This window comes from Bos javanicus, chromosome 28 (assembly GCF_032452875.1).
Source record: "Bos javanicus breed banteng chromosome 28, ARS-OSU_banteng_1.0, whole genome shotgun sequence".
Taxonomy (NCBI): Eukaryota; Metazoa; Chordata; class Mammalia; order Artiodactyla; family Bovidae; genus Bos; species Bos javanicus.
In genome coordinates, this window is record NC_083895.1 from 1,034,874 (window position 1) to 1,049,978 (window position 15,105).

The window sequence follows — 15,105 nt, forward strand, 5'->3', positions numbered from 1 at the left end:
AATGCACTGATCACGTGGCTATCATGCACTACTCACGTGGCTGACCATACAATGATCACATAGCTACAATGTACTGGTCACGTGACTGATCATGCACTGATCACGTAATTGATCATGCATTGATCACGTGGGTGATCATACACTGATCACGTGACTGATCATGCACTGTTCACGTGACTGATCATGCACTGATCACGTGGCTATCCTGCACTGATCACGTGGCTGATCCTAAACTGATCACGTGCCTGGTCATGCACAGATCACATGACTACTCATGAATTGATCACGTGGCTATCATGCACTGAGCACGTGGATATCATGCACTGATCATGTGGCTGATCTCACACGTATCACGTGACTGATCATGCACTGATCACGTGGCTATCATGCACTGATCACGTGCCTATCATGCACTGATAACCTGGCTGATCATGCACTGATCACGTGACTGATCTTGCACTGATCACGTGGCTATCATGCACTGCTCACTTGGCTGGTCATGCAATGATCACGCAGCTACCATGTACTGGTCACATGAGTGATCATGCACTGGTCACATAATTGATCATGCACTGATCACCTGGCTTATCATGCATTGATCATGTGAATGATCATGTGCTGATCATGTTTGGTGTCATACACTGATCATGTGCCTCTGGAGGCAATGAACAAAGAGCAGAGTAAGCAGGAATCAGTCAGCAGGCAATAATCATGGAACTCAGCTCTGAGAAATCATGCTGCTCAGCTGGCAATAATCAAGTATATGAGTAGGCAGGAATTAGGCAGCACAGGTGGCAATTGTCAAGGAGATGACAGGCAGGAATCGTGCAGCTCAGCTGGCAATTGTCAAGCAGATGAGCAGACAGTAATCACGCAGCTCAGCAGGCCCTGATCACGTGACTGAGCATGCACTGTTCACGTGGCTGATCATACACTGATCCCGAGATTGATCATGCACTGATCACTTGGATATCATGCACTGATCCCGTGACTGATCATGCATTGATCACGTGACTGATCATGCACTGATCACGTGTCTGACCATGCACACATCACGTGGCTATCATGCACTGCTCACGTGGCTGATCATACTCTGCTCACGTAACTGATCATGCACACATCACGTGGCTATCATGCACTGCTCACGTGGCTGATCATGCAATGATCACGTAGCTACCATATACTGGTCACGTGACTGATGATGCACAGATCACGAAAATGATCATGCACTGTTCACGTGACTGATCATGTACTGATCACGTGACTGATCATGCACTGATCACGTGGCTATCATGCTCTGCTCACGGGGCTGATCATGCAATGATCACGTAGCAACCATGTACTGCTCACATGACTGATCATGCACTGATCACATAATTGATCATGCACTGATCACGTGGCTGATCATACACTGATCACGTGATTGATCATGCACTGATCACTTGGATATCATGCACTTATCACGTGGCTGATCATACACTGTTCACCTGTCTGACCATGCACACATCACGTGGCTATCATGCACTGCTCACGTGGCTGATCATACTCTGCTCACGTAACTGATCATGCACACATCACGTGGCTATCATGCACTGCTCACGTGGCTGATCATGCAATGATCACGTAGCTACCATATACTGGTCACGTGACTGATGATGCACAGATCACGAAAATGATCATGAACTGTTCACGTGACTGATCATGTACTGATCACGTGACTGATCAGGCACTGATCACGTGGCTATCATGCTCTGCTCACGGGGCTGATCATGCAATGATCACGTAGCAACCATGTACTGCTCACATGACTGATCATGCACTGATCACATAATTGATCATGCACTGATCACGGGGCTGATCATACACTGATCACGTGACTGATCATGCACTGATCACGGGGCACTCATGCACTGATCACGTGGCTGATCATGCAATGATCACGAGACTGTTCATGCACTGATCAAGTCTATATCATGCACTGATCACATAACTGCCCATGCACTGATAACGTGGATGATCATACACTGATCATGTGACACATCATGCAGTTATCACGTGGCTATCATGCACTGCTCACGTGGCTGATCATGCAATGATCACGTAGCTACCATGTACTGGTGACGTGAGTGATCATGCACTGATTACGTAATTGATCATGCACTGATCAGGTGACTTATCAGGCACTGTTCACGTGACTGTTCATGCAGTGATCATGTGACTGATCATGCACTGACCACGTGGCCATCATGCACTGCTCACGTGGCTGATCATGCAATGATCACGTAGAACCATGAACTGGTCACGTGACTGATCATGCACTGATCACGTAATTGATCCTGCACTGATCACGTGGCTCATCATGCACTGATCACGTGACTGTTCACGCACTGATCACTTGACTGATCATGCACTGATCACGTGGCTATCATGCACTGATCAAGTGGCTGATCATACTCTGCTCCCGAAACTGATCATGCACTGATCACGTGGCTATCATGCACTGCTCACGTGGCTGATCATGCAATGATCACGTAGCTACCATGTACTGGTCACGTGAGTGATCATGCACTGATCACGTAATTGATCATGCACTGATCAGGTGACTTATCATGCACTGTTCACGTGACTTATCATGCACTGATCTCGTGACTGGTCATGCACTGATCTCGTGGCTATCATGCACGTCTCACGTGGCTGATCATGCAATGATCACGTAGCTGCCATGTACTGGTCACGTGACTGATCATGCACTGAGCACGTAATTGATCATGCACTGATCATGTGGCTGATCATGCACTGATCACGTGGCTGATCATACACTGATCTCGTGACTGATCATGCAGTGATCACGTGGCTATAATGCACTGATCACTTGGAATGTCATACACTATTCACATGCCTGGTCATGCACAGATTACATGACTGATCATGCACTGATCACGTGACTGATCATGCACTGATCACGGGGCACTCATGCACTGATCACGTGGCTGATCATCCTGTGCTCATGTAACTGATCATGCACACATCATGTGGCTATCATGCACTGCTCACGTGGCTCGTCATGGAATGATCACGTAGCGACCATCTACTGGTCATGTGACTGATCATGCACAGATCACGTAAATGATCATGCGCTGTTCACGTGACTGATCATGTACTGATCACCTGACTGATCATGCACTGATCACGTCGCTATCATGCTCTACTCACGTGGCTCATCACGCAATGATCACGTTGCAACTATTTACTGGTCACGTGACTGATCATGCACTGATCAAGTAATTGATCCTGCACTGATCACGTGGCTCATCATGCACTGATCACGTGGATATCATGAACTGATCACGTGGATATCATGCACTGATCAGGTGGCTGCTCACACACGTATCACGTGACTGATCATGCACTGATCACGTTGCTATCATGCACTGATCACGTGGCTGATCACACACGTATCACGTGACTGATCATGCACTGATCACGTGGCTATCATGCACTGATCACGTGGCTATCATGCACTGATATCATGCACTGATCACGTGCCTGATCACGCACGTATCACGTGACTGATCATGCACTGATCACGTGACTATCATGCACTGATCACTTGGCTATCATGCACTAATAACATGGCTGATCATGCAATTATCACCTAGCTACCATGTACTGGTCACGTGACTGATCATGCACTGATCTCGTAATTGATCCTGCACTGATCATGTGGCTCATCAGGCTCGGATCACGTGGCTGATCACACACATGTCATGTAACTGATCATGTACAGATCACGTGACTAATCATGAAGTTATCAGGTGGCTATCCTGCACTGATCACGTGGCTGATCATCCAATGATCACGTAGCTTCCATGTACTGGTCACGTGACGGATCATGCAATGATCACATAATTGATCATGCACTGATCACGTGGCTGATCGTGCACTGATCACGTGACTGGTCACGCACTGATCACGTGACTGAGCATGCACGGATCACGTGGCTATCATGCACTGCTCACGTGGCTGATCATGCAATGATCACGCAGCTACCATGTACTGGTCACATGACTGATCATGCACTGATCACGTAATTGATCATGCACTGATCACCTGGCTTATCATGCATTGATCATGTGACTGATCATGTGCTGATCATGTTTGCTGTCATACACTGATCATGTGCCTCTGGCGGCAATGAACAAAGAGCTGAGTAGGCAGGAATCAGTAAGCAGGCTATAATCATGCAACTCAGCTCTGAGAAACCATGCTGCTCAGCTGGCAATAATCAAGTAGATGAGCAGGCAGGAATTACGCAGCAAAGGTGGCAATTGTCAAGGAGATGACAGGCAGGAATTGTGCAGCTCAGCTGGCAATTGTCAAGCAGATGAGCAGACAGTAATCACGCAGCTTAGCAGGCCCTAATCACGTGACTGAGCATGCACTGTTCACGTGGCTGATCAAACACCTATCACGTGATTGATCATGCACTGATCACCTGGCTCTCATGCACTGATCACGTGATTGCGCATGCACTGATCACGTAATTGTATGCACTGATCACGTGGCTATCATGCACTGATGACGTGGCTGATCACGCACTAATCATGTGACTGATCATGCACTGATCACGTAGCTATCTTGCACTGATCACTTGGCTGATCATACACTCATCACGGGACTGATCGTGCACTGATCACGGCGCTATCATGCATTGATTACATGACTCAACATGCACTGATCACGTGGATGATCATACACTGATCATGTGACTGATCATGCACTGATCACGTGACTGATCATGCACTGATCTCGTGGCTATCATGCACTGATCACGTGGCTGATCATGCAATGATCACGTAGCTACCATGTACTGATCACGTGACTGATCATGCACTGATCACGTAATTGATCATGCACTGATCATGTGGCTGATCATGCACTGATCACGTGGCTGATCATACACTGTTCTCGTGACTGATCATGCAGTGATCATGTGGATATCATGCACTGATCACTTGGCTGGTCATACACTGATTACGTGCCTGGTCATGCACAGATTACGTGACTGATCATGCACTGATCACGTGACTGATCATGCACTGTTCACGTGACTGATCATGCACTGATCACGTGGCTATCATGCACTGATCACGTGGCTGATCATAAACTGATCACGTGCCTGGTCATGCACAGATCACATGACTACTCATGAATTGTTCACGTGGCTATCATGCACTGATCACGTGGATATCATGCACTGATCATGTGGCTGATCTCACACGTATCACGTGACTGATCATGCACTGATCACATGGCTATCATGCACTGATCACGTGCCTATCATGCACTGATAACCTGGCTGATCATGCACTGATCACGTGACTGATCTTGCACTGATCACGTGGCTATCATGCACTGCTCACTTGGCTGGTCATGCAATGATCACGCAGCTACCATGTACTGGTCACATGAGTGATCATGCACTGATCACGTAATTGATCATGCACTGATCACCTGGCTTATCATGCATTGATCATGTGAATGATCATGTGCTGATCATGTTTGGTGTCATACACTGATCATGTGCCTCTGGAGGCAATGAACAAAGAGCAGAGTAAGCAGGAATCAGTCAGCAGGCAATAATCATGGAACTCAGCTCTGAGAAATCATGCTGCTCAGCTGGCAATAATCAAGTATATGAGTAGGCAGGAATTAGGCAGCACAGGTGGCAATTGTCAAGCAGATGACAGGCAGGAATCGTGCAGCTCAGCTGGCAATTGTCAAGCAGATGAGCAGACAGTAATCACGCAGCTCAGCAGGCCCTGATCACGTGACTGAGCATGCACTGTTCACGTGGCTGATCATACACTGATCCCGAGATTGATCATGCACTGATCACTTGGATATCATGCACTGATCCCGTGACTGATCATGCATTGATCACGTGACTGATCATGCACTGATCACGTGTCTGACCATGCACACATCACGTGGCTATCATGCACTGCTCACGTGGCTGATCATACTCTGCTCACGTTACTGATCATGCACTGATCACGTGGCTATCATGCTCTGCTCACGTGGCTGGTCATGCAATGATCACGTAGCTACCATATACTGGTCACGTGACTGATCATGCACAGATCACGAAAATGATCATGCACTGTTCACGTGACTGATCATGTACTGATCACGTGACTGATCATGCACTGATCACGTGGCTATCATGCTCTGCTCACGGGGCTGATCATGCAATGATCACGTAGCAACCATGTACTGCTCACATGACTGATCATGCACTGATCACATAATTGATCATGCACTGATCACGGGGCTGATCATACACTGATCACGTGATTGATCATGCACTGATCACTTGGATATCATGCACTTATCACGTGGCTGATCATACACTGTTCACCTGTCTGACCATGCACACATCACGTGGCTATCATGCACTGCTCACGTGGCTGATCATACTCTGCTCACGTAACTCATCATGCACACATCACGTGGTTATCCTGCACTGCTCACGTGGCTGGTCATGCAATGATCACGTAGCTACCATATACTGGTCACGTGACATCATGCACAGATCACGAAAATGATCATGCACTTTTCATGTGACTGATCATGTACTGATCACGTGACTATCATGCACTGATCACGTGGATACCATGCACTGATCACGTGGCTGATCATGCAATGATCACGAGACTGATCCTGCACTGATCAAGTCTATATCATGCACTGAGCACATAACTGCCCATGCACTGATAACGTGGATGATCATACACTGATCTTGTGACACATCATGCAGTTATCACGTGGCTATCATGCACTGCTCACGTGGCTGATCATGCAATGATCACGTAGCTACCATGTACTTGTGACGTGAGTGATCATGCACTGATTACGTAATTGATCATGCACTGATCAGGTGACTTATCAGGCACTGTTCACGTGACTGTTCATGCAGTGATCCTGTGACTGATCATGCACTGACCACGTGGCTATCATGCACTGCTCACGTGGCTGATCATGCAATGATCACGTAGAACCATGAACTGGTCACGTGACTGATCATGCACTGATCACGTAATTGATCCTGCACTGATCACGTGGCTCATCATGCACTGATCACGTGACTGTTCACGCACTGATCACTTGACTGATCATGCACTGATCACGTGGCTATCATGCACTGATCAAGTGGCTGATCATACTCTGCTTCCGAAACTGATCATGCACTGATCACGTGGCTATCATGCACTGCTCACGTGGCTGATCATGCAATGATCACATAGCTACCATGTACTGGTCACGTGAGTGATCATGCACTGGTCACGTAATTGATCATGCACTGATCAGGTGACTTATCATGCACTGTTCATGTGACTGATCATGCACTGATCTCGTGACTGGTCATGCACTGATCTCGTGGCTATCATGCACGTCTCACGTGGCTGATCATGCAATGATCACGTAGCTACCATGTACTGGTCACGTGACTGATCATGCACTGAGCACGTAATTGATCATGCACTGATCATGTGGCTGATCATGCACTGATCACGTGGCTGATCATACACTGATCTCGTGACTGATCATGCAGTGATCACGTGGCTATAATGCACTGATCACTTGGAATGTCATACACTATTCACGTGCCTGGTCATACACAGATTACATGACTGATCATGCACTGATCACGTGACTGATCATGCACTGATCACGGGGCACTCATGCACTGATCACATGGCTGATCATGCAATGATCACGAGACTGTTCATGCACTGATCAAGTCTATATCATGCACTGATCACATAACTGCCCATGCACTGATAACGTGGATGATCATACACTGATCATGTGACACATCATGCAGTTATCATGTGGCTATCATGCACTGCTCACGTGGCTGATCATGCAATGATCACGTAGCTACCATGTACTGGTGACGTGAGTGATCATGCACTGATTACGTAATTGATCATGCACTGATCAGGTGACTTATCAGGCACTGTTCACGTGACTGTTCATGCAGTGATCCTGTGACTGATCATGCACTGACCACGTGGCTATCATGCACTGCTCACGTGGCTGATCATGCAATGATCACGTAGAACCATGAACTGGTCACGTGACTGATCATGCACTGATCACGTAATTGATCCTGCACTGATCACGTGGCTCATCATGCACTGATCACGTGACTGTTCACGCACTGATCACTTGACTGATCATGCACTGATCACGTGGCTATCATGCACTGATCAAGTGGCTGATCATACTCTGCTCCCGAAACTGATCATGCACTGATCACGTGGCTATCATGCACTGCTCACGTGGCTGATCATGCAATGATCACGTAGCTACCATGTACTGGTCACGTGAGTGATCATGCACTGATCACGTAATTGATCATGCACTGATCAGGTGACTTATCATGCACTGTTCACGTGACTGATCATGCACTGATCTCGTGACTGGTCATGCACTGATCTCGTGGCTATCATGCACGTCTCACGTGGCTGATCATGCAATGATCACGTAGCTACCATGTACTGGTCACGTGAGTGATCATGCACTGATCACGTAATTGATCATGCACTGATCAGGTGACTTATCATGCACTGTTCACGTGACTGATCATGCACTGATCTCGTGACTGGTCATGCACTGATCTCGTGGCTATCATGCACGTCTCAATTGGCTGATCATGCAATGATCACGTAGCTACCATGTACTGGTCACTTGACTGATCATGCACTGATCACGTGGCTGATCATACACTGTTCTCGTGACTGATCATGCAGTGATCACGTGGATATCATGCACTGATCACTTGGCTGGTCATACACTGATTACGTGCCTGGTCATGCACAGATTACGTGACTGATCATGCACTGATCACGTGACTGATAATGCACTGATCATCTGGCTACCATGCACTCATTACCTGGCTATCGTGCAGTGATCCCGTGGTTGATCATGCACTGATCACGAGACTGATCATGCACTGATCAAGTCTATATCATGCAGTGATCACATGACTGCCCATGCACTGATCACGCATATTATCATACACTGATCATGTGACAGATCATGCAGTGATCACGTGGCTATCATGCACTGATCAAGTGGCTGATCATACTCTGCTCACCAAACAGATCGTGCACTGATCACGTAATTGATCATGCACTGATCAGGTGACTTATCATGCACTGTTCACGTGAGTGATCATGCACTGATCACGTGACTGATCATACACTGTTCTCGTGACTGATCATGCAGTGATCATGTGGCTATCATGCACTGATCACTTGGCTGGTAATACACTGATTACGTGCCTGGTCATGCACTGATCACGTGTCTGACCATGCACACATCACGTGGCTATCATGCACTGCTCACGTGGCTGAACATACTCTGCTCACGTAACTGATCATGCACACATCACGTGGCTATCATGCACTGCTCACGTGGCTGGTCATGCAATGATCACGTAGCTACCATATACTGGTCACGTGACTGATGATGCACAGATCACGAAAATGATCATGCACTGTTCACGTGACTGATCATGTACTGATCACGTGGCTATCATGCTCTGCTCACGGGGCTGATCATGCAATGATCACGTAGCAACCATGTACTGCTCACATGACTGATCATGCACTGATCACATAATTGATCATGCACTGATCACGGGGCTGATCATACACTGATCACGTGACTGATCATGCACTGATCACGGGGCACTCATGCACTGATTACGTGGCTGATCATGCAATGATCACGTAGCTATCTTGCACTGATCACTTGGCTGATCATACACTCATCACGGGACTGATCGTGCACTGATCACAGCGCTATCATGCATTGATTACATGACTCCACATGCACTGATCACGTGGATGATCATACACTGATCATGTGACTGATCATGCACTGATCACGTGACTGGTAATGCACTGATCTCGTGGCTATCATGCACTGATCACGTGGCTGATCATGCAATGATCAAGTAGCCACCATGTACTGGTCACGTGACTGTTCACGCACTGATCACTTGACTGATCATGCACTGATCACGTGGCTATCATGCACTGATCACGTGGCTGATCATACTCTGCTCCCGAAACTGATCATGCACTGATCACGTGGCTATCATGCACTGCTCACGTAGCTGATCATGCAATGATCACATAGCTACCATGTACTGGTCACGTGAGTGATCATGCACTGATCACGTAATTGATCATGCACTGATCAGGTGACTTATCATGCACTGTTCACGTGACTGATCATGCATTGATCTCGTGACTGGTCATGCACTGATCTCGTGGCTATCATGAACGTCTCACGTGGCTGATCATGCAATGATCACGTAGCTACCATGTACTGGTCACGTGACTGATCATGCACTGAGCACGTAATTGATCATGCACTGATCATGTGGCTGATCATGCACTGATCACGTGGCTGATCATACACTGATCTCGTGACTGATCATGCAGTGATCACGTGGCTATAATGCACTGATCACTTGGAATATCATACACTATTCACGTGCCTGGTCATGCACAGATTACATGACTGATCATGCACTGATCACGTGAATGATCATGCACTGATCACGGGGCACTCATGCACTGATCACGTGGCTGATCATGCAATGATCACGAGACTGTTCATGCACTGATCAAGTCTATATCATGCACTGATCACATAACTGCCCATGCACTGATAACGTGGATGATCATACACTGATCATGTGACACATCATGCAGTTATCACGTGGCTATCATGCACTGCTCACGTGGCTGATCATGCAATGATCACGTAGCTACCATGTACTGGTGACGTGAGTGATCATGCACTGATTACGTAATTGATCATGCACTGATCAGGTGACTTATCAGGCACTGTTCACGTGACTGTTCATGCAGTGATCATGTGACTGATCATGCACTGACCACGTGGCTATCATGCACTGCTCACGTGGCTGATCATGCAATGATCACGTAGAACCATGAACTGGTCACGTGACTGATCATGCACTGATCACGTAATTGATCCTGCACTGATCACGTGGCTCATCATGCACTGATCACGTGACTGTTCACGCACTGATCACTTGACTGATCATGCACTGATCACGTGGCTATCATGCACTGATCAAGTGGCTGATCATACTCTGCTCCCGAAACTGATCATGCACTGATCACGTGGCTATCATGCACTGCTCACGTGGCTGATCATGCAATGATCACGTAGCTACCATGTACTGGTCACGTGAGTGATCATGCACTGATCACGTAATTGATCATGCACTGATCAGGTGACTTATCATGCACTGATCTCGTGACTGGTCATGCACTGATCTCGTGGCTATCATGCACGTCTCACGTGGCTGATCATGCAATGATCACGTGGCTACCATGTACTGGTCACGTGAGTGATCATGCACTGATCACTTAATTGATCATGCACTGATCAGGTGACTTATCATGCACTGTTCACGTGACTGATCATGCACTGATCTCGTGACTGGTCATGCACTGATCTCGTGGCTATCATGCACGTCTCACGTGGCTGATCATGCAATGATCACGTAGCTACCATGTACTGGTCACGTGACTGATCATGCACTGATCACGTGGCTGATCATACACTGTTCTCGTGACTGATCATGCAGTGATCACGTGACTGATAATGCACTGATCATCTGGCTACCATGCACTCATTACCTGGCTATCGTGCAGTGATCCCGTGGTTGATCATGCACTGATCACGAGACTGATCATGCACTGATCAAGTCTATATCATGCAGTGATCACATGACTGCCCATGCACTGATCACGCATATTATCATACACTGACCATGTGACAGATCATGCAGTGATCACGTGGCTATCATGCACTGATCAAGTGGCTGATCATACTCTGCTCACCAAACAGATCATGCACTGATCACGTAATTGATCATGCACTGATCAGGTGACTTATCATGCACTGTTCACGTGAGTGATCATGCACTGATCACGTGACTGATCATACACTGTTCTCGTGACTGATCATGCAGTGATCATGTGGCTATCATGCACTGATCACTTGGCTGGTAATACACTGATTACGTGCCTGGTCATGCACAGATTACGTGACTGATCATGCACTGATCACGTGACTGATAATGCACTGATCACGTGGCTATCATGCACTACTCACGTGGCTGACCATACAATGATCACATAGCTACAATGTACTGGTCACGTGACTGATCATGCACTGATCACGTAATTGATCATGCATTGATCACGTGGGTGATCATACACTGATCACGTGACTGATCATGCACTGTTCACGTGACTGATCATGCACTGATCACGTGGCTATCCTGCACTGATCACGTGGCTGATCATAAACTGATCACGTGCCTGGTCATGCACAGATCACATGACTACTCATGAATTGATCACGTGGCTATCATGCACTGATCACGTGGATATCATGCACTGATCATGTGGCTGTAATCACACGTATCACGTGACTGATCATGCACTGATCACGTGGCTATCATGCACTGATCACGTGCCTATCATGCACTGATAACCTGGCTGATCATGCACTGATCACGTGACTGATCTTGCACTGATCACGTGGCTATCATGCACTGCTCACTTGGCTGGTCATGCAATGATCACGCAGCTACCATGTACTGGTCACATGAGTGATCATGCACTGATCACGTAATTGATCATGCACTGATCACCTGGCTTATCATGCATTGATCATGTGAATGATCATGTGCTGATCATGTTTGGTGTCATACACTGATCATGTGCCTCTGGAGGCAATGAACAAAGAGCAGAGTAAGCAGGAATCAGTCAGCAGGCAATAATCATGGAACTCAGCTCTGAGAAATCATGCTGCTCAGCTGGCAATAATCAAGTATATGAGTAGGCAGGAATTAGGCAGCACAGGTGGCAATTGTCAAGGAGATGACAGGCAGGAATCGTGCAGCTCAGCTGGCAATTGTCAAGCAGATGAGCAGACAGTAATCACGCAGCTCAGCAGGCCCTGATCACGTGACTGAGCATGCACTGTTCACGTGGCTGATCATACACTGATCCCGAGATTGATCATGCACTGATCACTTGGATATCATGCACTGATCCCGTGACTGATCATGCATTGATCACGTGACTGATCATGCACTGATCACGTGTCTGACCATGCACACATCACGTGGCTATCATGCACTGCTCACGTGGCTGAACATACTCTGCTCACGTAACTGATCATGCACACATCACGTGGCTATCATGCACTGCTCACGTGGCTGGTCATGCAATGATCACGTAGCTACCATATACTGGTCACGTGACTGATCATGCACAGATCACGAAAATGATCATGCACTGTTCACGTGACTGATCATGTACTGATCACGTGACTGATCATGCACTGATCACGTGGCTATCATGCTCTGCTCACGGGGCTGATCATGCAATGATCACGTACCAACCATGTACTGCTCACATGACTGATCATGCACTGATCACATATTTGATCATGCACTGATCACGGGGCTGATCATACACTGATCACGTGATTGATCATGCACTGATCACTTGGATATCATGCACTGATCACGTGGCTGATCATGCAATGATCACGAGACTGTTCATGCACTGATCAAGTCTATATCATGCACTGATCACATAACTGCCCATGCACTGATCACGTGGATGATCATACACTGATCATGTGACACATCATGCAGTTATCACGTGGCTATCATGCACTGCTCACGTGGCTGATCATGCAATGATCACGTAGCTACCATGTACTGGTGACGTGAGTGATCATGCACTGATTACGTAATTGATCATGCACTGATCAGGTGACTTATCAGGCACTGTTCACGTGACTGTTCATGCAGTGATCATGTGACTGATCATGCACAGACCACGTGGCTATCATGCACTGCTCACGTGGCTGATCATGCAATGATCACGTAGAACCATGAACTGGTCACATGACTGATCATGCACTGATCACGTAATTGATCCTGCACTGATCACGTGGCTCATCATGCACTGATCACTTGACTGATCATGCACTGATCACGTGGCTATCATGCACTGATCAAGTGGCTGATCATACTCTGCTCCCGAAACTGATCATGCACTGATCACGTGGCTATCATGCACTGCTCACGTGGCTGATCATGCAATGATCACGTAGCTACCATGTACTGGTCACGTGAGTGATCATGCACTGATCACGTAATTGATCATGCACTGATCAGGTGACTTATCATGCACTGTTCACGTGACTGATCATGCACTGATCTCGTGACTGGTCATGCACTGATCTCGTGGCTATCATGCACGTCTCACGTGGCTGATCATGCAATGATCACGTAGCTACCATGTACTGGTCACGTGAGTGATCATGCACTGATCACGTAATTGATCATGCACTGATCAGGTGACTTATCATGCACTGTTCACGTGACTGATCATGCACTGATCTCGTGACTGGTCATGCACTGATCTCGTGGCTATCATGCACGTCTCACGTGGCTGATCATGCAATGATCACGTAGCTACCATGTACTGGTCACGTGACTGATCATGCACTGATCACGTGGCTGATCATACACTGTTCTCGTGACTGATCATGCAGTGATCACGTGACTGATAATGCACTGATCATCTGGCTACCATGCACTCATTACCTGGCTATCGTGCAGTGATCCCGTGGTTGATCATGCACTGATCACGAGACTGATCATGCACTGATCAAGTCTATATCATGCAGTGATCACATGACTGCCCATGCACTGATCACGCATATTATCATACACTGACCATGTGACAGATCATGCAGTGATCACGTGGCTATCATGCACTGATCAAGTGGCTGATCATACTCTGCTCACCAAACAGATCATGCACTGATCACGTAATTGATCATGCACTGATCAGGTGACTTATCATGCACTGTTCACGTGAGTGATCATGCACTGATCACGTGACTGATCATACACTGTTCTCGTGACTGATCATGCAGTGATCATGTGGCTATCAT